We start from the raw sequence: 25625 nt of genomic DNA on the forward strand, positions 1-25625 counted from the left end.
GCAGCCACTACCCCTCTATTCCTGGTGTCCCTTTATTTACCAGTGCTACTAAATTTAAAGTGGTTTTAAAGGCAGAAGATTTGTTTACCTTAATGCATTCTATGAATTAAGGTTAAAAACCTTCTGGGTGCAGCTCCCCCCCCCTGCCCCACCCTATACTTTGACCAAACACAGCCAATGAGCCAATGAGGAGCGAGCGGGGGTAGGGCCAAGCTGCGATGCGTGTAAGTGGACAATGTCAATTCACAAGAGCACAGCTCGGGAGCAAGCCTGCTCGAGTACCCCCATGGGGGCACTTGGCAGGAGGGAGGAGCCAGGAGAATTGGTAGGGGACCCAAAAAGAAGAGAATCGGAGCTGTGCAAAACAACTGCACAGAGCATGAAAATGTAACATGTTTTTTTATAAAAAATAAACAAAAAAACTCCTTTAGACTCACTTTAACCACGTCAGCTTCGGAAGGTTCACCCACCTTCCTGAACAGGCAATTTTTTGGGAATACGGCACTGCATTGCCTTAACTGACAATGGCATGGTCGCGCGACGCTGTACCCAAATAAAATTTATGTTCATTTGTTCCCACAAATAGAGCTTTCTTTTGGTGATATTTTATCACCACTGCGGTTTTTATTTTTTGCGCTATAAACAAAAAAAGACAGACAATTTAAAAAAAAAATACAATATTTCTTACTTTCTGTTATAAAACATATCCAATAAAAAAATGTAAAAAATCGAAATTCTTCCTTAAAGGGGTTGTAAAGGTAAAAAATGTTTTCCCTAAATAGCTTCCTTTACCTTAGTGCAGTCCTCCTTCACTTACCTCATCCTTCGATTTTGCTTTTAAATGTCCTTTTTTTTTCAGAGAAATCCTCACTTCCTGTTCTTCTGTCTGCAACTACACGCAGTAATGCGAGGCTTTCTCCCTGGTGTGGAGAAAGCCTCTTGAGGGGGGAGGGGGCGAGCAGGAGGGTCAGGACGCTCTCTACTTTGCAGATAGAGAAAGGAGTTGTGTGTAAGTGGGTGTCCTGACACTCCTGCTCGCCCCCTCTCCACACCAGGGAGAAAGCCTCCTATTACTACGTGTAGTTACAGACAGAAGAACAGGAAGTGAGGATTTCTCAGAAGAAATAAGAACATTTAAAAGCAAAATGGAAGGATGAGGTATGTGAAGGAGCACTGCACTAAGGTAAAGGAAGCTATTTAGGCTATTTTTTTTTTTTACCTTTGCAACCCCTTTAATTTAGGCCAATATGTATTCTGCTACATATTTTTATGGTATAGATTTATGAACTTTTTTTTTTAGCAATGGTGGCGATCAGTGATTTTTACTGGGGTAGCGAAATTGCAGTGGACAAATCTGACACTAAAGGGGTTATTTACTAAATGCAAATCCACTTTGCACTACAAAACACTTGACATTGCACTGAACGTACACTTGGAAGTGCAGTTGCTGTAAATCTGAGAGGTAGATCTGAAATGAGGGGAAGCTCTGCTGATTTTATCATCCAATAATGTACAAGCTAAAATGCTGTTTTTTATATTCCTTGCATGTCCTTGCCTCGAATCTACAGCGACTGCACTTCCAAGTGCACTTTTAGTGCACTTTCAAGTAGATTTGCCTTTTGTAAATAACATAGTGACACTTTTTGGGGACCAGTGACACCAATACCGTGAATTGATCAGTGCTAAAAAAATGCACTATCACTGTATTAATAACACTGGCAAGGAGGGTTAAAATCAGGGGCATTTAAAGGGTTAAATGTGTTCATTGGGAGTGCTTTCTAAGTACGGGGGGGGGGGGGATACTTTCACTGGGTGAAGTCAGCAATCTGTGTTTCTCCAACCCTCAAGGTAGTAAACTAAGTAAATTGTCACCCAATATGGTTGGTAACTAGGTAAGCACAACATGGATAAACAATGGTAATAACACAATTTAGCATATAAAGTGATTAACAGTAAGGACTAGGCATAATGACACATTTGGTGACCAGATCAGCATACATAACTAGTAGCAAGGCCACCTGCAGCAGTTAGCAGTAGTAAAGTTTAGGCCTCATGCACATTGGATGTTTTTCTATCTCTCCTAGACACCTTTCCTTCTTGCAGCAGTGTTTTGGCAGAAAAAAAACACGTGTAGTGCGTTTATAAGCGCCAAGCACTTGGGCATTTATTCAGAATAATGCTTACAGGAGGGACAGTCCTTTGAGATGTTCCTCATCTGGCTATTGTTGTGCCTTTTAAAAAGTGTGGATGTTTTTAACGAGTCCCAGCTAACCTGCATGCACAGAGTCGTCTTTAAACCGGGGGAAAAGAGACAGTTGCCATACGATCAGCATCACTTAGGGCCAGATTCACATAGAACTGCGGCGGCGTAACGTATCGTAGATACGTTACACCGCCGCAAGTTTTCATCGCAAGTGCCTGATTCACCAAGCACTTGCATGAAAACTTACGACGGCGGCCTCCGGCGTGTGCCATTTAAATTAGGCGCGCTCCCGCGCCCGACTTACTGCGCATGCTCCGTTTTGAAATTCCCGCCGTGCTTTGTGCGAAGTGACGTAATTTTTTAGAACGGCGACGTGCGTAGCGTACTTTCGTATTCCCGGACGTCTTACGCATTTATTTTTTTTTTATTTCGACGCAGGAACGACGGCCATACTTTATACAGCACATACGTGGGCTGTGTAAAGTTAGGGCAGGTAAAACGACGACTAAAATTGCGACGGGAAACTAGACTAGCGACGACGTACCGAACGCGAAAAACCGTTGTGGATCGCCGTAAAACCTAATTTGCATACCCGACGCTGGAATACGACGCGAACTCCACCCAGCGGCGGCCGCGGTATTGCATCCTAAGATCCGACAGTGTAAAACAATTACACCTGTCGGATCTTAGGGCTATCTATGCGTAACCGATTCTATGAATCAGTCGCATAGATACTCTGAGAGATACTCCGTCGTATCTCTGCTGTGAATCTGGGCCCTAGTACTTTTCTCCTCCCCTACCCTGCAAACGTCCCCAGAACTTCGCTACAACTTCTCCAGATCTGCCCACCCATCCACCAGACACTCAGTTGGGGCTCTGTCACAGCCTCAGGACAGCATCTGAGGAGGTACACTGCTATGGGAGACACAAGGGTAATATTCAGTATATAGGGGCAGATCCACAAAAGGATTACGCCGGCGTATCTACTGATATGCCGGCGTAATTTTAAATTTCCCGTGTCGTATCTTTGTTTTGTATCCACAAAACAAGATACAACGGCATCTGGGTTATCGATCCGACAGGCGTACGTCTTAGTACGCCGTCGGATCTAAGCTGCAATTTTTCGGCGGCCGCTAGGTGGCGTTGAGTATGCAAATTAGCTAGTTACGGCGATCCACGAACGTACGTCGGCCCAGCGCCTTTTTTTTACAACGTTTTCGTTCGTTTTTTTCCGGCATATAGTTAAAGGTGCTATATGGTGGCGTACTCAATGTTAAGTATGGCCGTTGTTCCCGCGTACAATTTTAAATTTTTTACGTCGTTTGCGTAAGTCGTTCGCGAATAGGAATTTGCGTAGAATGACGTCACCGTCGTAAGCATTGGCTTGTTCCGGTTAAATTTCGAGCATGCGCACTGGGATACCCCCAAGGAGGGCGCATGCGCAGTTAAAAAAAAACGTTGTTTACGTCGAGTCACAACGTATTTACATAAAACACGCCCCCATTACATCCATTTGAATTCCGCGCCCTTACGCCGCAAGAGATACACAACGCCGCCGTAACTTACGGCGCAAATTCGTTGAGGATTCGAAACAATAATGCAATAATGCGCCGTTGTACGTGGATCTACCCCTCAATGTATATGTGTGCATATAGTTTATTTATTTTTCAGGTTGACGTATAATAACTAAGCTGCCACTTAGTTGTTATTAAAAGGATTAGAATTAGGCGTGTCTGCAAATTACCTAATAAACATTAACAGGGCTATGGCAGTTGAACATATATATATACCTCAGGGCCAAAGAAAGTAAGAAAAATAAAATCATAACTAAACACTCATATGTGTATCTTTGTAAATAAATCTGCAATCAGGAATGACGGTTTGGATGTGATGCAGATCTAAGCCCTAAGACCTCATTCACATGGGCGTACTTGTAGGGTAGGTGGGTGGTACCGCCTCCATGTTTCCCTCCTCGATGGGTGCCAAGTGTGAGCCCCATAAGAGGCATACCCTGGGGTGGGTTCTTCTGGGCTACGATAGGCACTCTGGATAGGATCATCCTCCTGCACATGGGGTACCTTAGGCTTTACTTGAACAGACAACTGAACTCTAGTTAACTATAATTATGTTAATATTCATGATTGTCACTGTTGCATTTAAGAGGGACATGCAGAGCCAATGCCCTCTCTATCTTTCCAGCATATCTCCGCTACCTCCCTCCCAGTAACGTAATGGGGTCCCACCATACACCTAACACTGTCTTATGCACTTACTTAACCACTTAACCACTTGGGATCCGCGCTATGGACGAAAGACGTCCACAGCGCGGCTTTCAAGTGCCGAGTGGACGTCTTTGGACGTCCTGTTGTTGTTATTCCCCGTGCGCGCCGCTGGGGGCGCGCAGCGTGGAAACAACGTGCACGGCGCATCGCTCGGGAGCCGATGCGTGTGCCTGGTGGCTGTGATGTCCGCCAGGTCCCAGCGATCGGCGGTGACAGCAGGGACGTGGAGCTCTGTGTGTAAACACAGAGCTCCACGTCCTGTCAAGGAGAGAGGAGACCGATCTGTGTCCCTTGTACCTAGGAAAACAGCATCGGTCACCTCCCCCAGTCAGTCCCCTCCCCCCACACAGTTAGAACACACCCAGGATACACATTTAACCCCTTCCTCACCCCCTAGTGTTAACCCCTTCACTGCCAGTCACATTTATACAGTAATTAGTGCATTTTCATAGCACTTATGGCTGTATAAATGTGGATGGTCCCAAAATTGTGTCAAAAGTGTCCGATACGTCTGCCGCAATATCGCAGGCCTGACAAAAAAAATCGTAGATCGCCGCCATTACTAGTAAAAAAAAATTAAAACAATCATAAATCTATCCCCTATTTTGTAGGCGCTATAACTTTTGCGCAAACCAATCAATATATGCTTATTGCGATTTTTTTTAAACAAAAATATGTAGAAGAATACGTATCGGCCTAAACCGAGGGAAATATTTTTTTTTTTTTTAAATGGGATATTATTCTAACAAAAAGTAAAAAATATTGTGTTTTTTTTCAAAATGTTATGTATTTTTATGTTTATAGCTCAAAAAATTAAAATCGCAGAGATGATCAAATACCACCAAAAGAAAGCTCTCTTTGTGGGAAAAAAATGATAAAAATATAATTTGGGTACAGTGTTGTATGACCGCGCAATTGTTATTCAAAATGCGTCAGCGCTGAAAGCTAAAAATTGGTCTGGGCACGAAGGGGGTTTAAGTGCCCAGTAATGAAGTGGTTAAGGACCGCCTAACGCCGATATACGTCGGCAGAATGGCACGGCTGGGCACAATCACGTACAGGTACAGGTACCACTTAATGCCCAGTCGTGGATCACGGGCGCGCGCCCGCGACTCGGTCCGAAGCTCTGTGACCGCGGCCGTGGGACCCGCGGACCCGATCGCCGCCGGAGTCCCGCGATCGGTCACAGGAGCTGAAGAATGGGGAGAGGTGTGTGTAAACACACCTTCCCCGTTTTTCACAGTGGTGCTGTCATTGATCGTCTGTTCCCTGATATAGGGAAAGGCGATCAATGACGTCACACGTCCAGCCCCGCCCCCCTACAGTTAGAAACACATATGAGGTCACACTTAACCCCTTAAGCGCCCCCTAGTGGTTAACTCCCAAATTGCAATTGTCATTTTCACAGTAAACAATGCATTTTTATAGCACTTTTTGCTGTGAAAATGACAATGGCCCAGATTCAAGAAGCAATTGCGCCCGTGTAACCATAAGTTACATGGCGCAATTGCTTACTTGCTCCGGTGTAACGAGTGCTCCTGATTCAGGAACCTCGTTACACCGACTGCAGCCTAAAATCTGCGCGGCATAAGGCACTTATGCCTCGCAGATTTTAGGCTGCATTCTTGTGCTTTCCGCTAGGGGGCGCTCCCATTGTGATCAGCGTGTAGTATGCAAATTGCATACTACCAACTGATTCACAAACTAGCGCGGGCCCCGCGCAAGCCAGGTACGGAGTTTCCGTACGGCAACTTTAGCGCAAGGCTGCCCTTTCTAATAGCAGGGGCAGCCAATGCTAAAGTATAGCCGGCCTTCCCGCGCCGTGAAATTTGAATTTCACGGCGTTTGCGTAAGTGCTTCGTGAATGGCGCTGGACGCCATTCACGTTCACTTTGAAGCAAATGACGTCCTTGCGACGTCATTTGCCGCAATGCACGTCGGGAAAGTTTCCCGACGGAGCATGCGCTGTACGCTCGGTGCGGGAGCGCGCCTAATTTAAATGATTCCCGCCCCCGGCGGGATCATTTAACTTGCGCGCGCTTACGCCGGGCAAATTCTCCGGCACGCCCTCGCAGTTCACGGAGCTACTGCTCCGTGAATCGAGGGCAGCGCAAAATATTTTCGGGGGCGCAGGGCAAAATCGTTGCCCTGCTCCCCCGCAAATATCGCGCAAATGTACCTGAATCTGGGCCATTGGTTCCAAAAATGTGTCAAAATTGTCCGACGTGTCCGCCATAATGTCGCAGACATGAAAAAAAATCGCTGATCGCCGCCATTAGTAGTAAAAAAATAATTATTAATAAAAATGCAATACATTGTTGCATGACCACGCAATTGTTATTCAAAATGCCACAGCGCTAAAGCTGAAAATTGGTCTGGGTAGAAAGAGGGGAAGTGCCTTGTATTGAAGTTGTTATGGAGTTTAAAAAAAGGCACTCGAACGTTTAAAATCTAAAGTGCCAATTTTAAAGTCTAATATGCAAGTTATTGTCCTAAAAAGTGTTTGGGGACCTGGGTACATGTATTAATGCAAAAAAAAAGTTTTAAAAACGGCCGTTTTTTCGGGAGCAGTGATTTTAATAACGCTTAAAGTTAAACAATAAAAGTGAAATATTCCTTAAAATTTTGTACCTGGGGGGTGTATAGTACGTCTGTGAAGTAGCACTTCCCGCGCTCAGAACTGTCCCTGCACAAAGTGAAATTTCTGAAGGAAAAAAAGTCATTTAAAACCACTCATGGCTATAATGAATTGTTGGCTCCCGGCAATACAGAGAAAAGTCATTGATAAAAAAATTTTAAAAATGCGTGGGGTTCCCCCCAAATTCAATTACCAGACCCTTCAGGTCTGGTATGGATATTAAGGGGAATCCTGCATCAAAAAAAAAAAAAAATGATGTGGGGTAACCCCAAATATCCATACCAGTATGGATTTTAAGGGGAACTCCACCCCAAATAAAAAAAATGGCGCGGAGTTCCCCCCCAAAAATCCATACCAGACCCTTTATCCGAGCACGCAACCTGTCAGGCCGCATGAAAATAGGGGGGGACGAGAGAGTGCCCCCCTCCTGAACCGTACCAGGCCACATGCCCTCAACATTGGGAGGATGTTTTGGGAGTCTGTGACGCAGGTTTGCCATTACATCAGAGGGGGGCGGGGTCACCTGCACATCACTGGGAAAGCCTGGGTTTTCCCTTGCGTCAGAGGGAGACGGGGGCACGTGACGGGCATAAGAGCTGTTATTAGCTCCCGCCGCATCATTCATTCATGTGGAGACAGGTGATGCCCTGCACTGTGGACATCTCATCGATGGATCCTGGACCTGGATGAAGAGGAGATCTTCTCATCGCTGGACCCCAGAGAGAAGAACATGGGGACATGGTGCTTTGAGGGGTCACAGACCCCCAAGGGTCTGGTATGGATATTTGGGGGAAACCCCACGTCATTTTTTTTTATTTGGGGTGGAGTTTCCCTTAATATCCATACCAGACCTGAAGGGCCTGGTAATTGAATTTGGGGGGACCCCCACGCATTTTTTTTTCTCAATGACTTTCAATGCCTTTTCTCTGTATTGCCGGGAGCCGACAATTCATTATAGCCGCGAGTGGTTTTAAATGACTTTTTTTCCTTCAGAAATTACAGAGACAGTTCTAAGCACGGGAAACAAGTGCTGATTTACAGGCATACTTTACACACCTCCTAGGTATGAAATTTAAAGGAATATTTCACTTTTATTGTTTCACTTTAAGCATTATTAAAATCACTGCTCCTCGAAAAAGCGGACATTTTTAAAACTTTTTTTTGCATTGATACATGTCCCCTGGGGCAGGACCCAGGTCCCAAAACACTTTTTATGACAATAACTTGCATATAAGCCTTTAAAATTAGCACTTTAGATTTCTCCCATAGACTTTTACAGGGTGTTCCGCGGCTTTTCAAATTTGCCGCGAACACCCCAAATTGTTCGCTGTTCGGCGAACGGGCGAACAGGCAATGTTCGAGTCGAACATGAGTTCGACTCGAACTCAAAGCTCATCCCTAACCAGCAGTTGAATGAAGGAAATGTAGGCATGTGCTGCTGGATAAGGGGGTCCTAAAGTGAACCTGTTACTTTGCCTTGCATGGAAAAAGCATAGGTGTTCAAGCTTTTTAATCTTGATTTATGGGCAGCGATAGTATGTTAAGCCGACCATACATGGATGGAAATTTGACCAGTTCCGAATTTCGATCTATGTTTGGGCAGAAAAATTGTACAGATGCCGATCTACTGATCATAGCTGAAGGCTATAGCCTATAGCGAGGAAGTTTACCCGCTGTGAGAATACAATAGCTCAATAGGGAGGATTTCCCTATCCACCTCGGTGTGCGGATTGGGGAATTGAGTCAGTTAACTAAGGCTGGCCATACATAGTTCGAACCTCGGCTGGTTCAGCAGGAGCCGGCCAAGATTCAAAACATTAATGGGCAGGCTGAATGTACCAAGCTGAATGTACCAAGTTGAATGTACCAAGTTGAATGTACCAAGTTGCCGGATTCAGTACGATTAACGCAAACGCCTAATATAGCCGGTAGCAATAATCACTGTGTTCTACCGGCGGAGACAACTTTTTTTTTTTTTTTAAGTGTTCTAATTGGCAAGGATGTACTATTTGTATTTTCATAAACTCATGCTTTTAGCAGTTGTACACATAAACTTGCTGATAATTGCCCGTCATAGTACTGTGATGGTAAACACAATAAGGGCTATCCTTAGAAAGTAATTTCTTGACATATTATGAATAACTTTCCTAAACATTTGACTGCAGTATTTTTTTTAAAACATTACAGTGATAATGTTGTATTATAGAAAAAGATATTAGCATGTGTATTAACCTGCAGCGCAGATTACTTGGGTTCATAGCTTCAGAACAAGCAAAGAAATGTGGGTTGATTGTGCAACAAATCACAGATCTAAACAAAACAATGTTTCAGCAGTTCAAATAAATGAGCCTTTAAGAAGCGAATATTCTTCAAGATGCTTCATTGTTCTGCATTACTCAGTAAACTTGTCCTCTAATGTCCTCATTGAATAAATGTTTACTTTCTATATCCTTCACTAGGTATCAAACATTCTCCATGGGATAGGATTATCAAACAAAACAACCCGCTTTCAACAAAGAATAATGTCAATTTTAACACAGGGTGTCTTAAACAGAGGCTTGTGCTTATTTTCACAGAAGTGCTGAATGCGCTTTTGCGCTAACACTATAGTTCCAGTGTGCTTTATTAGTGAGGCCTCCTGCACATGGACAGTAAGGGCTGAAAATATGCCCAGCGTAAAATTACAGATGTTTTCCTGCAACCGGATTGCCACAGGTGCCAAGTACAGCATGCGATACAAGTGGAAGGCTGTAAGTGGCCATACTCATTTAAAGCCAGGTGCTTCTGTGCATTAGTGTTTACCCTTGCATGTGCTTACAACATATTTCCTGAAAGTTTTCTTTGCGCTGGTAAACATGGATGCACTGAAGCATTGCCGTTTACAAGAGTACGGCTACGTACAGCCATTAACTTGTATGACAGACTGTCATTTTTACTCTTGGCTTCCCAGCACAGAAAACAAAGGGCCAGATCCACGTAGCCTGGCGCATTGTTGCGTCCGGCGTAGCGTATCTCTGATACACTACGCCGCCATAACTGACAGAGTATTTTCCTTATCCTGAAAGAATTTGCGCCGTAAGTTACGGCAGCGTAGTGTAACTTTGGGGGCGTAAGAGCGCGCAATTCAAATGGATGTGATGGGGGCGTGTTTTATGTAAATACGTCTTGACCCGACGTAAATTACGTTTTTTTTAACGGCGCATGCGCCGTCCGTGGGGGTGTCCCAGTGCGCATGCTCGAAATTAACCCGCAACAAGCCAATGCTTACGACGTGAACGTCATTCTACGCAAAGCCCTATTCGCGAACGACTTACGCAATCGACGTAAAAAATTCAAAATTCAACACGGGAACGACGGCCATACTTAACATAGGATACGCCTCATATAGCAGGGGTAACTATACGCCGAAAAAAGCCTTACAGAAACTACGTAACAAAATGCGCCGGCCGGTCGTACGTTCGTGGATCGCCGTATCTACCTAATTTGCATACTCGACGCGGAAATCGACGGAAACGCCACCTAGCGGCCAGCGTAAATATGCACTTTAGATCGGACGGCGTACTAAGACGTACGCCAGTCGGATCTAGCACAGCTTCAGGCGTATCTTGTTTTGTGGACACAAAACAAAGATACGCCGGAGCAAACTAGAAGTTACGTGGCGTATCAATAGATACGCCAGCGTAACTTCTTTGTGGATCTGCCCCAAACTGAATTGTACGCTTTGCATATTTTCGTTCTCTCACCATCAATGTGCATGAGGCCTAAAAAACAAACATTGAATGAGCTCCAATGTCCTTTAATACTGGGAGTCTGCAAAACAGGCACTGAATACCAGTATCAGAATACCAGGCCAGTATCCTTCAATATTGGAAGTCTAAACCCTCATACACACGATCGGACTTCCATCAAATCCGTGGATTTTTGTTCGAAGGGGCGTTGGCCGTGAACTTGTTCTGCATACACATGGCAGAACATTTTCAGCCAACATACACCAAACCACATGGTTTTTCAGCTCTTTACAGCCCTGTACACACGACCGAACATGTTTGCTGAAACTGGTCCGCGGACCAGTTTCAGCAGACATGTTCTGTCGTCTGTACAGCCGAGCGGACAGGATTCCAGCGTACATTTGCCCGCCAGACCGTTTTCGAGCGGGAAAATGTTTCTAAACTTGCTTAGAAACATGCCCGCTGGAATCCTGTCCGTCGGACATGTTCGGTCGTCTGTACAGACTTACCGTACATGTCCGAGCGGCCGCCATCCCTCGCATGCGTCGAATGAAGAATTTGTTGTCTGAAATTCATGAAAGTCATGGAGTATACAGACGGTCGGATTGTCCGACAAAACATGTCCATTGGACAATTGTTGTCAGAATATCCGATCATGTGTACGGGCCTTTAGAAACAGGCACTAAATGTGCTAACAATGACTCCAGTGTCCAATAAACAGAGGAAGTCTGAAAAACAGGCCTGAATCTATATGAGTGTCCTCTAATAATGTGTTTTAGAAATAATCTCCATTGGTGTTCAGCAACTGCAGTCAAGTTATTATTCCATGTGGAGAGTTCAATACTAGTTCTAGAATGGATCTACTGTTTCCTCTGAGGCCATTTAAGTTGTATTCTGTATTAAGCCCTGGTGAAGGAGGAGTGGTGTTGTACCAAAAATACGTTGAATGTTTTTTGAATGACTTTTTTACCAACAGTTAAAATCATTTTGGAACCTTTTATCTGGTTTTGGTCTGGAGCTTCTTTCTGCATTTCTATGGTTTGAACTACTGCTGGGTGCCCATCAAGGGAAGCCATTGCTGTGTGGGAGCTGCTTCACCAGAGCTATTGAGCTTTTTGAAGTTTTCCTTCATCTGACTAAACTTGCAATCTAAAGGTTCCCAGCACCGTTTTCAATATGTTGTTCTGTACCTTGATAACTAATGTCTGAGAATTAGATGCTAAATGTGCTCTGGTGTCCTCTGCTATTGTAAGTTTTACAGTTCAGTAATGCCACATTAAGTGTGGTAAACTGAAGACTGAGCCTCTGCTGCGGTGGGGGCATGGAACCATAGTACGGTCTCTCTGGCAGTGCCTTCACTCAGTTGAACCATGTGAAGTGCAAGCAGGACCCCCAACTGAGATTACCCTAGGCATGGTACTCTACTGAGTCTATTGTACCCTTTGCAGTAACCGCAGTCAATGGATGTCTTTCAAATGATTATTACACAACAATGGAGAATAGGGATTGGGGAAACACGCAAACAGTAGAACATCTTTTCAAGCTAACAGTCCCTGGATCAAGCTCAAACTTCTGCATACAGTAAACAGAAGTAGCATCCGGTACAAGAGAGGTTCCTGTGTTTTCTCTTTAATGTAATGACCTCAGCATCAGGCCAGTGGGTGATCAAGTGTTACCCCATTGTCCCTTGCAATATGTCTTCAGCTAATGGATCAACATGAGTGGGGTCTCAGACCAGTGGAGGTTAAAATCTGGTTCCAGTGTCCCCAGTGATATTCTTTTGCTAGGAACATCAGCATGAGTAGTGTCCTTTCTAGGGTTGCCACCTCATTCCTTTAAACCCGAACACATATGAATTACGTGAGTTTTTATTACCACCTTAATCAACCACAGAACCTGCGTAATTAATATGTGCATGGTTTTAAAGGAATGAGGTGGCAACCCTAGTCCTTTCAGAATCAGGAAGTCCATGACGAGGTCCTCAGGCCTGGGCTCAGACAACAGCTTGTAGGCTAAAGCCTCGTACACACGACCGAGAAACTCGATGGGCGAAACACATCGTTTTGCTCGTCGAGTTCCATGTTAGGCTGTCGAGGATCTCAGCGAGCCAAATTTCTTCATTCCCGTCGAGGAAAAAGAAGACATGCTCTCTTTTTGGCTCGTCGAGTTTCTCGACAGTTTCCTTGACGAAAATGTACACACGACCGGTTTCCTCGGCAAAAAAATATCTCCCAGCAAGTTTCTTGCTGGTTTTTGCCGAGAAACTCGGTCGTGTGTACGAGGCCTAAGACCCTTCCAGAAGTCTGCTTGCTTGTTAAAGCTAGGCCCAGCCCACTGATGAAAAAATCAATGATCAGGTAGTCCACAAACATAGTGCAAGATAACTAAATACAAAACATCACACTGGTGAGAGAATGAGACTGCAACTAGGCACACAACTTCACATTGCAAGGGATATGCAATTTCCAAGGTTTAAACCTAAAAAGGCGTTCTCTTTTTGGAGGCGTGTATGGCAATATAGTCCATAGGAGAACATTGAGATAGTTAGTACTTGACCACAAAGTGTCCCCTTGAACCTGTATTAAAGCAAAAAGAACACATCCTAACTAACTACAACTATCTACAATAAGGTACACACAAAGTGCAGCTAGAAATCAGGGGGCCCCGTATAGTCTACCTGAAAGGCCCACCACCCTTTTGAAAGTATCAAATTATATTTTTACTAAAATGCTATGGCCGCAATGCTATGCTTAGCAGCCATGGCAGAAATTATACACTCAATCAAAACCCATTCAATTGAATAGAGCTGCTCTGCAAGTGCCCAACAGCTGCGGGAAAAAAACAGGCGGTGGGTCGTTTTTCAAAGAGCATTTTACAGGCAGTGAGCATTTGATACCGGCTGTCAAATACTTTTTAAAGAGCAATTGAAAGGCTGGCTGCTCTTCAGAGAGCAAAGCACATTTGAACAAGTCTTACATTTTTTTAGAATTTAAATATTTCTTAAATTTTTTGTAGAATGTAATTTTTTGGGGTGAAATATTAGGGGTCTAAACAGACTCCTGATGTCTCACATTTGAGACAGAGAAAGGGTAGGTGGTATGCTTCAGATTGTGAGCCAAAACCTGAGAAATAGTAATCAATGGGGGGGAGAGGTTTCTTGTGGCTGTTCGCAATACATTTTTTCCACATTGGGTTTCTAGGAACTAGCGCAAAATCAGGGGTACTTTTCAGATTCTTTTATCCCGCACAAAGAAAACCGCACAAAGGTATCAATAGTATTCTCCTGTAACTCTTCATCCATATTCTTGCCCCAAAAGCGATTGGGTTGAGACTATTTGTCAACCCCCCACCCAGGATCCAGTACCTCCCTTGCCTTCAGCTCCAGTACAGACTGTAGCTCCTGTGAGGATAATTACCCACATATAACCCCAGAAGCCTCACCCATATCCTGTAGGAACATTGCTGCATTCAAGCCAAGTGATCTAGAATTCCAGCAGCAAACCAGTTAAAGATCCTCTACTATAGATATGTGCAGGCCTTAGGGAATACGTCCCTACACCTACAAATTATAGTTTCTTGGCCGAAAACAATATAATTACATACTATTCAGTGACTAATGAGCCTAACAAAAACAGGAAAACAAGCAGAGCAAAATCTACCTGTCTCTTTTACAGTAGAATCGTAATAACAGGATCTTGATAATAGCCACATTAATTTTCTACAAACAGTCCAGTCCTCTGAACAATTGTTACAAGCAGGGGTCAAGTCCTGGGGAAAAAAGTGTGGGAACTCCCACCCAAGATCCACTCCCCCACCAAAAAAAAAAAAAATGATACGCTCATATGCATAATTACTAAACCGCATGTTTTTTGTTTTTTTTCCGATCCACTGTACCTTAGTAATTCTTTACGTTACTGCCCACTTCCTGTATATGGATTCATCAGGTAGTGTGCGGGTATTCCGTCACTTCCTCGATGCCGCAATGTCTCCTGGGAGCTTTTGTCATTGTTCCTAGGAGACATTGCGGAGGTCTGCCGTGAGTTATCGTAGGATTTAGAAAGAACTTTAAGCAAGTTCTTTCTAAATCCCGCGATAACTACCTGATGAATCCATATACAGGAAGCAGCCAGTAATATAAAGGATTACTAAGGTTCGCCTGCCCCTGACAGTGACTCGAGCTGGGCATCACCGCTTAGTGAAGGATTGGCTCGGATAGGCTCCTGAGATGTGAATTCCGGTCCTGGAGAAAGAAAGGTGGGGGGAGGGGACAAAGAAAAATGGAGAGAAAGAAGAAGAGATAGAACGAACAAGAAAGATGGATAGGGAGAGAGAGAAAAGGGGAAGAAAGGAGAACAGAGAGCAAACAGTAGGGTAAAAAATATTTGAAAAATGTTATTGGGGGGGGGGGGTGACACCATATTTTACTGCACCAGGTGAGACACCAACCCTAGTGACGCCACTGGCTCGGGCGGCTCCGCTGCTCTAGTCCTGCAAAGGGAACTGCGTTCCTGCTGTGAAAAAAGTGCAGGGACTCCGTTCCCACGCGTTCCCGCAGGACTTGAGCCCTGGTTACAAGCATACCAAAGCATGGTGTTTGATAATAAATGTACTTGCAGACATAAAAGAATGTACCTGGTAATCTCAGAACATCTATAAGACCTTGTTTACCCCATGGGACAGCATCTGAACAAGTCTTTGGTGGGATGGATTTTCGTGGACTACTGTCTTTCCCGAGACAAACTAGCATTAGTGCTTCTCTTTCCCCCTCCATAAACATTCCTCAAATACAAAGGCACATATTTGTGTAACAATGCTGCATGTTAGTTCCCATCTATTATCTGTAGGCATCATTAGGCCTCTTGCACACTGATGCATGCATAAAATTGCAATATTTTTAGGCATACATGCATTTTTTTTAATTGATGTAAATCCAGCCCATAGTTTTTAATGTGCCTGTACACACGCACTGCATATAAATAGGTAAAAAAAAAAGCATTGCTGGACAGTACGTGTATATGTAAGCATGACACATCCCAACAAAAGCTAGAAGTTTTACATGTGTGCGTGTATCTACGAAAACGCACAAATACGCTCATTTACAATACTGCCCATCTTCTCGTTTTTATGCAGGAATTTTCAGCCAGGAACCTATACACTAGTACCATGTACAAGTACCCTTATAGTCAAGCTGACAAGTAAGTTCACATTATACCATGGAATTTTACAGAGTTTACTCAAACTTTGCCCACAAAACTTTATTTATTGGTGATGATAACCCATTTTGGCAGGTAATACAACACATATTTATAAAGTGACTACTATGTAAGGGCAGTTCTTTAAACTGCACTTGAAAATGCACATGTGTTTTCCACAAAGTGCATAATGCATTTTTAGCCTATTTTTAACTACCGGTAGTTCCATTAAAATGCAAGACGCATGTTTGTTTTTTTTGCATGCATTTTACATGCATGTTCTTTCTAAATCCACGTGGGGAATGTTTAAATATGCACAAAGCAAACCACATATTGCATTTTTAGTGCATTTTCCATGCATTGCCAAACTATAGTGTAATGTGCGTTTTTACCAAAAGTGCATAAAAGATGCAACAAGCAAACATTTTCAAAAATGAAGCACACTGCCCTCTAGGGCAATGCACTGATGTAAAGTGTTTTTTATAGATTAAATTGGTAACTAGTTTTCATGTGCATTTAGCATGCCATGATCCTGTGTTTAAAAATAAATACGGTAGTAACCGCGCTTGGAAAAAATTGTTCAAACTAGTAAAACATTTTTTAAATGATAATGACTAGCAGCCAGCAAAAGTAATTTTATATGGATCTTGAATTCCAATACGTTAAAAAAAATGTACATGAAGTCTAAAATGTCTGTGTTATAGTTAAACATAAATATATAATGGTGCTTCAAGTATTGAAGTCCAGTTGGATAATATCTATGACAGGAGAGCCCAACACAAGCTTCAGTGTACAAAGAAGCACTTGGCACCACCATGATCAAGCCAAGCAGCTTACAAGATGGTGTGGACCCTTAAATTATAGAGCGGTCACAAGAAGCTTTAATGATGATATATCCAGAGTTCCTAATCACTCCAATGAAGAGAGGAATGATCACTTTAAGTCAGATAACCAAAGGCTTTATCAATCACCTAGTAGGCAAGAGCATCCGTACATATGCACTAGGCTCAACCTCATGGAAGTACAGATAAAAAAAAAAAAACTTCCCATAGTGTAAGGCCCCTTTCATACCTGCGGGCCGTATGTCCGCTTTTTCAACCATCCGTTTACGGATGAAAAAGGGACATACATGTATCCCTATGGGATAGCGGGTGTCAGCGGATGAACATCTGCTGACACCTGATCTCATCAGTGTCCACTATGCTCCGATTCTGCAGAAGGAGGAAATCCAATTTCTCCATCCGTCTGCAGATCGGATCGGGTGAACACGGACAGACGGTCTGTGTTCATCCGATCCCCCCATAGGGGAGAGCAGAGATCTGACAGGGCGGTCCCTGGACAGTGTGCTGTGACTGCCCTATCATCTGCCAGCTCAACGGGGATCAGTGGAGCGATCCCTGCTGAGCAAGCGGATGTTCATGGGGTGGATCATCACGGATCTGTCCCGTGTGAAAGGGCATTTATACGTTCAATAACAAGTATACATTTATTAGGGTAATGAACTCACATGTAAAAGGCATACAAAGCACTTTTTTCAAACCAATAAAATGTCCAGCATGCTAACGTCATACGTCATAAGTCCCGTCTAGCGCATTTTGTCACAGTTGACGTCATCAGAGGTGTAATCCTGTGTTGTATCCACAAAAAATGTGATGGACCCTAAGGTATACCTACTGTATATATTATAAAGTGGGCCCCCTTTTGCCTTCAGAACAGCCTGACTTTATCAATGCATAGATTTAGCAAAGTGCTGAAAATATTTCTTAGGAGCCTTGTTACATGTTGATTTGACATTAACAGTCTGAAAAGTTGCTGTATGGATCCAAGCTTTGTATGTCATATTACAATTAAAATTTGTCAGACCATACAACAGTTTTCTGATCTTCAGTCGTTCAGCTTTGGTTATCCTGTGCCCATTCACTTAGAACATACTTTTCATGGCTCAATGGGCTGTATATTCAGGGATAGCATAGAGTCGTATGCCGCGTGCACATGATAATTTTTCAGCATGTCGAAAAAACGAAGTTTTCCCAACTTCATCATTAAAACGATGTTGCCTACACACTAGCGTTTTTAAAAAATGATCTAGCAAAGCGCGATGACGTACAACACGTACGACGGCACTATAAAAGGAAAGTTCCATCCGCTTTTGGGCTGCTTTAGCTGATTCCGTGTTAGTAAAAGACGATTCGCGCATTTTTTTCTGTTACAGCGTGATGAATGTGCTTACTCCATTATGAATGGTAGTTTTACCAGAACGATCATTTTTTACAACCCGAAAAACGACATTCGAATTTTTTTTTGGTAGTTTCTCAGAACCTGAAAAATGATGTGAAACCCACACACGATAATTTTAAATGACGTTTTTTAAAAACCAAGTTTTTTTCATGCCGAAAAATAATTGTGTGTACGCGGCAGTAGAGTCTGGCTATTTGAGCAGTTGTGGACTTGCTGTCACCCATTCCCCTCTGACCTCTTTCACCCACATAGCCTCCGTTCACTAGATGTTGCTTTTCTAATCTGAGAGAACAGAAATCTCTAGATATTAAAGCACATGGAATGCTTGGAATATTGTCAGTTTCTTTTACATCATGGCTGCCACCACCAAAACAAATTCCCAAAGAACCTGTATTGTCCTCAATTGAATTTTTGGTTGAGACAGTATAACCACGCAGTTTTGCATTCATTTTAATTAAAAAGTGAACTGTTTCACCATGTTTGCATGCTCTATATACAATATTGAATGGAAGCCACATGGCTTGCTGTTTGGCTATTAATTAAATTAGCCAGGCTTACCTAAAAAAGTGGCCACTAATTGCATTCCCATGCAAGTACTGAAACTATTTCCATGAACACAAAGTTGAATAGCAACAGTAAGTGTTTGTTCGGTTCATCAAGCCTCTTTGTGTTGTAAAATAAAATAAGTACTCATTCTACTTTGGCAATGGCAGGTACATGCCAATGCTATCACTAAATATTTCAAAATATCCTGGAAGAATAGATTCCATTGTCTTGTCACGTTAATACATTATTTCTAATTACCAAGAAGGGAGTGGTAGAGAGTTGTGAAGTAAATCAAATCTGTATGTGTTGGAATAGCAATCAATGTGTGGCATTTGGGCTTCAGAAGCACCAGGAGCCAGATTCACCAAAGAGATACGACAGCGTATCTCCTGATACGCCGTCGTATCTCTGTGTTAGGGCTGTCCTAACTATGTGACTGATTCATAGAATCAGTTACGCATAGCTAGCCCTAAGATCCGACAGGTGTAATTGAATTACACTGTCGGATCTTAAGGATGCAATTCTAGGCCAGCCGCTAGGTGGCGAGGCCATTGCGGCAGGCGTAGAATATGCAAATGAACACTTACGGCGATCCCCGAACGTCCGAACGGCCCGTCGATCTAACTGTACGTCGTTTCCGTCGAGTTGCGCCACGTAAAATTAGGGCTTAGCCCTAGCTGTCCTAAGCCATGTTAAGTATGGCCGTCGTTCCCGCGACAACATTTATAAATCAACGTCCTTTGCGTAAGACGTCCGTGAATGGAGCTGGACGCCATTTACGTTAATGTCTAAGCAAATGACGTCGGTGCGACGTCATTTAGCGCAATGCACGTCAGGTAATTTACCCGGCGGAGCATGCTCGGCGCGGGAACGCGCCTAATTTAAATGGTGCCCGCCCCATTTGAATTGGGCGGGCTTGCGCCGAGCGCATTTACGATACACCGCCGCAAGTTTACAGGTAAGTGTTCTGAGAATCAGGCAGTGTAACGTAAATCACATACGTTACGCTGCCCAGGAGAAACGTAATTATATGTGATTCTGGCCCCAGGAGTCTAGTCTGAGAGGTGAAATGACCATGAAGCTCCATACACACGGTCGGACAAAACCGATGAGAATGGTTCGACGGACCGTTTTCATCGGTTCACCGCTGAAGTGGCCTGATGATCTGATGTGTGTACACACCATCAGTTCAAAATCCGATCGGGTCAGAACGCGATGACGTAAAACACACGACGTGCTGAAAAAAACGAAGTTCAATGCTTCCAAGCATGCGTCGACTTGATTCTGAGCATGCACAGGTTTTGAACCGATGCTTTTCTGTACTAACCATCGGTCTGGTCCGATGGGGCAGCGGTCCATCGGTTCGGTTTTGAAGCATGTTTTAAAATTTTGGACCGAAGGAAAATAGACCGATAGCCTATACACACGGTCGGTTTGGTCCGATGAAAATGAACTTTGGTTCATTCTCATCGGACCAAACCGACCGTGTGTACGGGGCCTAAGGATCTGAGTGCATGCTGGCTACAGCTGAATTCCAGAAACCCCTAAAAAATGTTAGTTCAGTTTCTTGGTAAAAATTATGTCAGGACATATATTTTTTTTATTTATGCATATGCAACTAGTTTAAAGTGGTTGTAAACCTCAGGCATGAAATATGCACAGAGCATACCTCTCTATAGTGTGTACTTGTTTCAATTAAGAGGCAAGCAAAATTTCTGTCTGCTACTTTTTTCCTCTGCTATCAGCTTGAATCACTTCTGACAAGTTTTCCTGACACCAAACAAAAAAAGGTGACAGGGAAGGGAGCTCCAGCTGATCGACAGCCTCAGCTCTGTTACTGTGTGCTGGGAGAAGAGGGGGTCCCTTCCCTCCAATTAGCTCACTGAGCTTTGCAGAGTGTAACCTTAGCCCCCCCCTATTTTGTGGACAGCTCAGACAAGCTTTTTAAATTCTGGACTTTAAACGGATGTAGAGGAGAGGACACTGCAGATAACAGGAACAGGTACAACATATGTTGGAGGATTTGATTAAAGGGATTGCAAAGGTTTGTTTTTTATTTTCTAAATGGGTTGCTTTAAGCTAGTGCGTTGTTGGTTCACTTACCTTTTCCTTCGTTTTCCCTTCTAAATATTTTTTTTCTTTGTTTTCTTTGTCTGAATTTCTCACTTCCTGTTCCTCCTCAGTAAGCTGTTCAGCTCGAATGATGGTGGAAAGCTTACTGAGGAGAAACAGGAAGTGAGAAATTCAAACAAAGAAAAAAAAAAGGGAAATCGAAGGAAAAGGTAAGTGAACCAACAATGCACTAGCTTAAAGGAACCAATTTAGAAAATAAAAGATGAACCTTTACAACCCCTTTAATCTCTGTGTATTAAATGAGGCCAGTCACTTCACTGGGTGTATGTAAAGGTTTACAACCACTTTAAAGTATAGGTTAACCCCATTACTAAAGTGTTTTGCAAGCATTAACAAATTAATGTAAATGCAAAAGCAATTTTCTTTTTAAATCTGCAGATTTCAGCAAGATAATGGTTAGTGATCCTACCATGAAGCATACTTGTTTAGGCCCTTCCTGTTATAGGGTGACACCACCCCTGCCTGTTACAATGAGGGAAAAAAGTATTTGATCCCCTGCTGATTTTGTACGTTTGCCCACTGACAAAAAAATGATCATATAATTTTATAGTAAGAGATACAAAAATATCCCCCCAATTTTTTTTTTTTTTTAAGTTATAAATTGATTTGCATTTGATGAGTGAAATAAGTATTTGATTCCCTATCAATCAGCAAGATTTCTGCCCCCCTGGTGTCTTCTATACAGGTAAAGAGCGGAGGTTAGGAGCACTCTCTTAAAGGGAGTGCTCCTAATCTCAACTTGTTACCTCTATAAAAGACACCTGTCCACAGAAGCAATCAATCAGATTCCAATCTTTCCGCCATGGCCAACACCAAAGAGCTGTCCAAGGATGTCATGGACAAGATCGTAGACCTACACTAGGCTGGAATGGGCTACAAGAACTTCGCCAAGCAGTTGGTACGATTATTTGCAAATGGAGGAAACCCAAAATAACTGTCAATCTCCCTCAGTCTTGGGCTCCTTGCAAGGTCTCACCTTGTGGCAGGGCTGGACTGGGACAAAAATTTGGCCCTGGACTTCATCCAGAACGGACCACTTTAATTCAATAAAATGCTGCCCCCCGAAAAATCACGCCCACCAAAAGGTCCCTACATCCATTATTGTATATCATGAGAGGGTGAGAGAGAGGGGAATGAGAGAGAGCGAGGGAAGGTTGAGGGAAAGGGGGTGAGAGGGGGTGAATGAGAGAGGGGGGTGAGTGTAAGAAAAAGAGAGCGAGTGTAAAAGAGAGGAGGTGAGTGTAGGACTGAGGTGTATTTCAGGCACTTTTGGGCTAAAAATAGCACCTGTAAAGCGCCTGAAAAACGACTCCGCTGCAGTCCCAGTGTGAAAACCTGAGTGCTTTCACACTGGGGTGCTGCCAGTGCGTTAAAAAAAAGTCCTCCAAGCAGCATCTTTGGGAAGGTGGAAGAGCGGCGTACAAACCGCTCCTGCTCATTGAAATGAATGGCCACTGCTGCTGAAGCGCCTGCAAAGCACTTCAGCAGCAGCGAAACACGGACGCATTTAACCTTGAATTCGGCTGCTAGCGGGGGTTAAAAGCGCCTGCTAGACGCCGAATAGTGCAGCTAAAACGACAGTAAAGTGCTGCTAAAGTCCATGCCCACCCCAGTGTGAAAGTAGCTTAAGAGTTAGGGAGTGAATGAGACAGAGGGGGGGAGGTGAGAGACAGAGGGGGGAGCTGAGAGACAGAGGAAGGGAGCTGAAAGACAGGGGAGCTGAGAGACAGAGGGGGGTCTGAGAGATAGAGGGGGGTCTGAGAGATAGAGGAGGGACTGAGAGACAGAGGGGGGGACTGAGAGACAGGGGGGACTGAGAGACAGGGGGGCCTGAGAGAGTCTCCGTTTAAAACAAAAATATGTTTTTTTAAAACGGCCCACTGAGCCATCGGCCCACCGGGAAACTCCCTGTAGTCCCTATGGCCAGTCCATCCCTGCCTTGTGGAGTTTCAATGATCATGAGAACAGTGAGGAATCAGCCCAGAATTACACAAGAGAATCTTGTCAATGATCTCAAGGCAGCTGATTTCACAGGTGAGCCGGGAGAAGCACCGGAGGGTTGCGGAAGAACCGATTGAACTGCCGCTGTGATTGTTCTTACAGTGCACAGAATCGCCGGCTGAAAAAGATGATATCTGGATGTTGCCTGTAGCTGCAGGCATCATTCAGGTATCCTCACTCAAAGTCCAGGACGCCATATGATGGCCTATGGGCAGGTAGTGGTTAATTTATTATTAGAGCACTCACAATAGTCAAGTAGGGATAATAATTTTGAGACACAAAGCAGCATTTTTATTTTTTGTTTAGTTCAGTACAAGCAGATGGAAAGAAATTTGTCTGGTTCAACAGGATCGATACGTCTATGGCCAGCGTTAGTGTAATTTCTCTGCTGTATTATAATTACCACAGACTCCAGGGTGCCGTGACGTGGCTCTGTGACTCACGCATGCGTTTGCAAATGCGTGCGGATACAACCCCTGTTTTTAAGGCATACTGTTAGACAGGTTATTTGGTTGTCTGCGAGCTGGCCGGTAAGCAGGCTTGGTTTTTCCTGGGCAATCCCCAGGCCTTTGTTGATATCTGTTTCAGCCCTCAATGCTGCTTACTGCGATGGCCAGCTATAGATGAGGGCGGTGAACAAGTCTGTTTCACCTGGGGTGTTTGTATTGGTCCAGCAGCGCACCAGCACCTTTGCAGCCACTGTGCTATATGCTGGGTGTTTGGTGTGCTCCTGTACCTTTAAGAAGGGATGGGCTGCCCTTCAGTCCACCTGTTCTCATCTATCCATCAGAATGCATGTGCCTCCACTGTGGGGACACTCATAGTTTAGTGTTAGGACCACAGACTCCAGGGTGCCGTGACGTGGCTCTGTGGCTCACGCATGCGTTTGCAAATGCGTGCGGACACAACCCCTGTTTTTGTATAATCAGTGTTTATTGAAGAAATAAAAAGGAAACAAAAATAGAAAAGGGAAGGGGGGAAAGCATACAAAACAAAGGACAGGCATGTCCACAGGGTGTTACTCGTTGAGACCAGGCCTCGCAGGGCCTTCTGGCAGTCAAAATAAGCTTCAAACATCGCACACTGTATATGCACATATAAACAGTCCATGTTAAACATAAACTCTGTCTCAAGGGCCGCCGCAGCAGCCAGCACCCAAAGGGACGCCAGCCGCTGCCCCAGCCCTCCAGGCAACATAGCAGCCAGATGGGTAGCCACCGGAAAGAGCACGGGGGCAAACTACTGCAGTTAGGGGCATTGGAGGGGGCAGAGCTAGGGCATCCGCCAGACCCCCCGGAACCCGGGTACGAACCGGGCAGGGAGCCTGTATGAGTGCTGTGCCAATTAAAGGGGAGAAAGGGAGGAGCCACAGGGCCTCAGGGCCTAGGCCCAGACCTGCAACCCACCCCAAGGGCACAACCCCTGTTTTTAACGCATATGGTTAGACAGGTTATTTGGTTGTCTGCGAGCTGGTCGGTAAGTAGGCTTGGTTTTTCCTGAGCATTCCCCAGGCCTTTGTTGATATGTATTATAATTACTGTATTTTTCAGTAATAAAGTTTTCTGCAATACATTTTTTTCCTATGAGCTTGATCAGTATTGCCTTATAGAAATGTATTAGCCAATCAGGTTTATTCAGTAAACAGTAGTCATAACAACCAATCAAAATTCATGTAGCACAGGTCACATCTTGTTCTAATCTGATTTTTAAATGCCAATTCAATTAGAATTCATATTGCACTGATTCGATTGGTTGCTATTCATTACTCTACTTTGCATAAGAAGAAATGTTATGAGATATTTATTGATTTGTTATAGTCATGTTGGGAAATCATTGTGTCTGCGACCTCTGCAAGTACTCGCTTGGCTGACCAATCCCAGGAGATGAATCAATAATTCATAATGATCTCTAATGTTTCCTGAAACATGACGAGCACCAATAGTGCCTGTTTGGTGAAGAAACGTGCTTACTCTCCCAATATGAGGGTCAACGATAATGCCACACTTGTTCAGAAAAGCAATCATTCTTCCAATCATCATCTCATGTTATATAGGCACCTTTGGCCTTTTCAGATTAATTTTTGGGGGGGGGGGGGGAGATCTTCTGAAAAGCATTCAAATATTAGCTGTAAGGGTTGGGAATTTCTTGGTTTTATTTCAAGCATAACGATTTAAAATCTAGAAATTCTAAGTAAAAGTCTTAACAGAAAGCCCAGAATGGTGTAGTTAATTACTAAAATAAGGGCCTGTTAGATTTACTGTAATTTGCAATTGATGATAAGCCTCAATCATCTTCTGTGGGATCCTAGGGCTGGGCTATATTATTTACTGTATCTCTTTTGTTACTGTATTGTAGGAGATTGAGGGTTCCATTACTGAAGCATATGACAGATGTTTGCAACAACTAATTGCAGATTTGAAAAATTACCTATAAGTGCAAATTTCTACACACTAGTCCTTAAAGCTGAGCTAAAGCCATCGATTTAAGGTCCCTTTCACACAGGCTTTTGATCAGGTCCGCCTGTCAGTTTTTCAGGCGGACCTTATCAGAGCCTCTATTTACTCCTATGGAGCAGCGAATGTCAGAGGTGACATGCCCGCTGCTATCTGATCCTATCCATGAAATCCAGACGTATAGTGACCCTGTTTTCCATCTGTCTGGCGG

This window comes from Rana temporaria, chromosome 5, assembly GCF_905171775.1.
Source record: "Rana temporaria chromosome 5, aRanTem1.1, whole genome shotgun sequence".
Classification (NCBI taxonomy): domain Eukaryota; kingdom Metazoa; phylum Chordata; class Amphibia; order Anura; family Ranidae; genus Rana; species Rana temporaria.